The sequence below is a fragment of the Mytilus galloprovincialis genome, chromosome 10 (assembly GCF_965363235.1).
Source record: "Mytilus galloprovincialis chromosome 10, xbMytGall1.hap1.1, whole genome shotgun sequence".
NCBI classification, from domain to species: Eukaryota; Metazoa; Mollusca; class Bivalvia; order Mytilida; family Mytilidae; genus Mytilus; species Mytilus galloprovincialis.
Genome location: NC_134847.1, coordinates 31,282,873 through 31,288,910, shown reverse-complemented (window position 1 = coordinate 31,288,910; position 6,038 = coordinate 31,282,873).

Here is a 6,038-nt window from a genome sequence, read left to right as displayed (position 1 = left end):
AAACAAAGCATCGTCCTTTTTATCCCGTAATATTGGCCAATGGACGTTGCTAACTTCAACTACCAATTATGTATTTTTAAGGTAGCTAAATCCAAGTGCAACATGTACATTGAGCTGCAAAATTTTCTTATTTTCAAAGCAGCTAAATGCAAGAGGTCATATACATTGAGCTGCAAAATTTTCTTATTTTGAAGGCAGTTCAGTGCAACACAGACGTTGAGCTGCAAAAGTTTCTTATCATCTACATCCTATTTCACCTGGATAGATGCACGCTTGATAAAGCTAGTTGGTCTAGCGAAATATTGCGTTTATTTTCATCATTTTGTATATATTTTAAACATTCTTATATTTACATACTAAATAGTGTGTTAAAATTACATTGTTAGGCAATCTATATATATATATATATATACAACTCGTCTAAACATCAACCCAACAATGTTAGATCTGTAAATTTGCTATCGCAAATTTTTGGTTCTTCCCTCGCCGGGATTCGAACCCATGCTACTGTGATATCGTGACACCAAATCGTCTGCACCGCAGCCGTCCCGCTAGACCACACGACCACCTGGGCTCTCAAAAAAAGAGCTTTCGGTGGGCATGTGTTACCTTTCCACGTCAGTTTTAATCTAGCGGCGTACTACAGTACATGATATATAAGGCATGAAGATGTTATTGTTACAGATCAGCTAAATTATCTATAGTAAAGGATCCTACAAATTAATGTAAGATACAGTCACAGAAAATAATTATATTCATAAGTACGTCTGAGTCAGTGACAACCCTACAACAGATGTATCCATCGGATCGCCATCAATGATGGTGATACATGGCTGTGTACATAATGTATATACAACTCGTCTAAACATCAACCCAACAATGTTATAATTTTCTTCTTTATGTTTGATATGGAACCTCAACATACTCATTTTTTTGCCCTGTATCACCATCCACCTTGATGTTTAGCACAGCATAAATGGTAAGAAACCGCAGCATGTCCACCAAACTTTTTACGAGATCATCGCGTTACTCCAGAAGACCTAGACAGAACAGAATGCAATATTCAACAGGAACCCGACCACACAAAAAACCCAAACCAACAATTAAAAACGATACAGAGTTATAGACACCAGACCCAATCTACTGAAAGCATATACCAGCGAGGACTCAACGATGTGATAAACTACTCTGACGCATAAGACATAAGACATTTTATTTCACTAAAGCCCCCACATGGGGTATGTTAGTACAACATTTTTTAACAAACAATAAAAGTGTGGACATATTTACATTAGAACAACATGGTTAACAATGGTGCAATAATAGTAATATATAATTAGTACAGATATTTGACAGGAAATACAAATTATAGTAACATGATTAAGCACATGTATTATAAGGTTTTAATAAAACTTTTGCAAATTTTTGCTAATCCAGTAAGTGTAAATAAATCTGATGTATTCACCAATTCTTTAAATTTCAAAACATTTGGGTTATAACATATATTTAAAGGTAAAAATTTAGCTCTTACATTGTTGAAAAAGTTACATTTGAATAAGAAATGAAACTCGTCACCAAGTATATTAGCATTTCAAAGATTACAATCATTATGTCTTTCAGTTCTATCAATATTAAAATATCTGCCCGTTTCAATGGGCAAATTTATTACTAAGGCAACGTAATTTACTTAAATACATTCTTATATCAGATGGTAACACCGATAAATATTTCTCAAAACAAAAATCAGATTTGTATATTCTGTAATTAAGACATTTTGCGGAATTCATAACATTATTACTCCAGTTCAACATAAATTTATCACATTTTTTGACATTCTTACTAATATTATCAGATTTAGCAATTATTTGATCATCCCACATTAAATTAAATCAACATTCATATAAAGTATTTTTAATTTCTAACAACCATTTAGAGTGGTAGATACCCCTTTTACTAAGCTGATAAAATATAGAATACAGTGGATATGATTTTTTTCTCTTTTACCACACATGATACCTTGCCAGAAACCAACCATTCTAGCTTTAATAAGAAGATGTAATGGTATTCTAACTAATTCTCCATAAATCATACAATGAGCAGTACTTTTTTTAACCTTCAAAATTATTTTACAAAATTACATATGCAAGTTTGCTATATTATTACAATTTTTAAAACCCCATTCTTCTGCAACATATAACAAAATAGGTACAACCATTGTATCAAATAGCTCTAATTGCAAATGAATTGGTAAATTCAACTTTCTGTCCTTTCTTAAGACTACAAACATGACTTTTCGTGCTTGCTGTACAAGATGTGCTTTGGCGTCATTAAAATTACCCTTACATGAAAATATAATACCAAGGTATTGAATATTTGTAACAATATTAAGGCTTTCACCACTATATTTAAAGTTCATAGTATCTGTGTTAAGTCTAGATCTGAAAATATTACAACTTTTGTTTTAGATATGTTAACTTGCATTTTCCTGGTTTGACAATATAAATACATGACATTTAATGAGGCTTGTAACTCTACTATCGATTTGGCTAAAATTACAGTATCATCTGCATAACAAATATAAACGAAAATATACAGCGACTTCATCAGTATCAAGAAGACGTGCTGCAATACTCATATCAACTAAACCATTATATGAATGTGACATAAATTCGACCAAGTCCTTTAAGAAAATGGCAAACAATACAGGAGACAGATTTTTTCCTTGGCGTACACCAACATTGGATTTGAAAAAGTTTGAACAAGAGTTGCCTTGTCTCACACAAGACTTTGCATTGTTATACATATTGTTTAAAATCTTGAACATTTTGCCATCAATGGTACATTTTAATAGTTTTTGCCATAAATATACTCTTCTGACAGAGTTAAAAGCTTTTCGATAGTCAACAAATACACAATACAATTTTCTACCTCTACGTAAGTATAAATCAATCAAGCATTTCATATTAAAAATATGATCTGTCGTACTATAACCTTTTCTGATCCCTGCTTGTTCTTCACACAATAAACCAGAATTTTCTAAATATGTACGAAGTCTATTATTCAAAATGCAAGTAAATAATTTACCATAACAACTTAAAATAGTAATACCACGTTGATTATCCACATCATTTGGATTACCTTTATTCTTAAATATTGAACATATACAACCTTCTGACCAACTATCAGGTATAATACCATTGTGAAATACAATATTAACGCAGCGTCCCATCTCCTTCATTTGTACTGAATTACCATGTAAAATATTGTAGTTTGTGACTGTGAATAAAATATGTTGTGACTTTTGAATAAAATGTTTTCATCATTATATAAATAAATATAAAGTGAGTCATCAATATTACTTAAATTAAAAAAAGTGGTTTTGTGCATTTCCTCATGTAATGCATACAGTATAGATTTGATTCATAAATCATAGAAACAATTATCATTAAAATTGCAGAAACTGATGAATAACTACGACACTTTTATGACAGTTTTTGGTGGGGTTCGTGTTGCTTAGTCTTAAGTTTTCTAACTTGTGTCTTGTGTACTATTGTTTGTTTGTCTGTTTTTTTTTTTCTTTTTTGGCCATGGCGTTGTCAGTTTTTTTTTTTCGATCTATGAGTTTGACTGTCCAACTGTTATCTTTCATCCCTCTTTTATGAAAGAAATTTAAAAAAACGCCATTGTTTTTTCATAAGTTGTATGTTAAATAAAAAGATGATTTGAAATAAAATTATCGAGAGAAAACAATATTTATTTTTTTTAATTTTTTTATCTATACAATGAAAAAACGACCAAGAAAATGGAAAATACCTGAATATATAGAAAACACAGATAAACTATATCAATTTGGAATAGACTGTACAAATGTATGCTCATTTTAACATTTTGTCCTATTTGTTTTCTTAAGTAATCGATAGTTGGTATAATTAAATGAGTTATACAAAATTACATGCATTATAGTAACATGATTATATCTCTGAAAATATAAATGGTACACATTTCATTCTAAAGATATTCGAATGCGGTTTAATAAATTGAATATGCGTTCGAGTATTTAAAAAATAAAAGACTAACCAATTACATATACTTAGCTTAACTTCAATGACGTAAAAGTAGTCGCACTCGTTACCTGTTCTCAGTTGTAAAAGACCATAGAGCTTTAACATAAGGACATGTCCAAAATAGAACACAAGCTACTTTTGCTGTTGACAACTCATAATAATAGACTAAAAATGTTCATACTAAAATGTTGTAAAAAATAAAAGCCAAATGTAGAAGTGCGTAATTAATATCTATAATTAATTCATATATAAATATACACAAAACATTTCTTTCGTATACTCCCTATTAAGATAAAAGGGGCACTAGGTGTCAAGTTCATGGTTACCGATTTGACTCAAATTCTCATATTTGATTTATAACAATGTAAAAAATTTATCTAAATTATAAAAAGCCTAAAGTAATTAATTAAGAAAGCATGGACTCGATAACATGTAGCTAAGTTTCGAGTGTACTTAAGTCTAGACGCCATCTACTCAACTATCGAGTTGACCTCCAAATATCTCCGATGGCCATGCATATAGGCAATATAAATTTAAAAATAAATGTAGATATACAAAGAAACACTACTCGTACATGTATATTTGTTAAACACCGTTTTTAACTGCATAAGAATGATTTTTTTGTAAATCGATTCAGTCAATCAAATGTTTTACCTTCGTTTCTCATTCAATGTTAAAACTCTTTTCCTTTAAAATAATGTAACACGCACGATTCATACGGTATTCATCTTTAAATAAGGGGTTAAATTTGAGTTCATATTCAATGAGGTCGAATTATTTACTTGTATGTGAATAACTCATCATCAACGTTTCTTAGCTGATTTTGACAAAATTTAACCGTACTGGATGCCTCAAGCGAATTTTTATTTTCACTTTCCCTTTTATAAATTATTGAAAAAAAAATCTTATTTTATATTTTCATAAGATAAGATAAGATAAGATAACTTTATTAGCACTAACGCATTGACAATAAATGTTTATGGCAACAAATTAAAGACAAACTACAATAACATATATACAATGAAGGAGTGACAGTGGATATGTATGAGAGAAATATATAAAAAAAAAAAGAGAAGCATATACATTATTACAGAAATCAATAACCTTTTAATAATGAGTTTCTCACCAACAAGCATTCATTCAAATAGTTGACAACAATTTGTAATATTGTTGGGAAATTACTATTTAGAATTGATATTAGCAAGTTATATGATAAAGAAGTTATTTTATTGTTTAATAGAACATTATTTAATTTTATAATGAGGTTTATCTCTCACATAGTTATAGGAGGAACATTTCAAAAGAAAGTGTAGTTCATCTTCAATGTCTCCATTGTTGCAGCAAAGACATACCCTACTCTGCTTTGGTATTTTTAGATATCGTCGTATTACTATATAGAATAAAGTATCAGCACTTAACCTCAATCTACATAATGTTGATCTATCACATTTGGATTTGCATTGATCAACATACGAGGGTCTACTATTTGGTTTATATAGTATGTTAAAAAAAAAAAAAAAATTTATTGATGTCAGTCTCTTGCTTCTGGAAGGCTATATCGTTGATTCTCTCTTGAATGGGTTTTTAATAAATTTTAATATCAATAGGATTTAGATCAATAAAATGAAATCCAAGTCTTGAAATAAGATTTTTCATATTCATTATCCAAGAGTTATTTTTTTTCAGTTGCTTTATATATTTTTAGGGCAAGTGAATTATTTGACTCAAGTATATGAAGCCAATATTTTATTGCTGAAAATTCTATTCTGGTATATAAAGGCAATCTATTCAGCTCGGCTAAACATGTAGCATTTGATACTTTGCAATGTATTCCTAAAATTTCTTTAATAAATTTATACTGCAAGTGTTCAAAGGGATATCTGAATCCCTGTGTTGTTTGCCGATTCCCCATACTTCACTACCGTGAGAGCAATAGGCACAACTAGTGAGTCAAATAATTTTTCTAATAGCTTG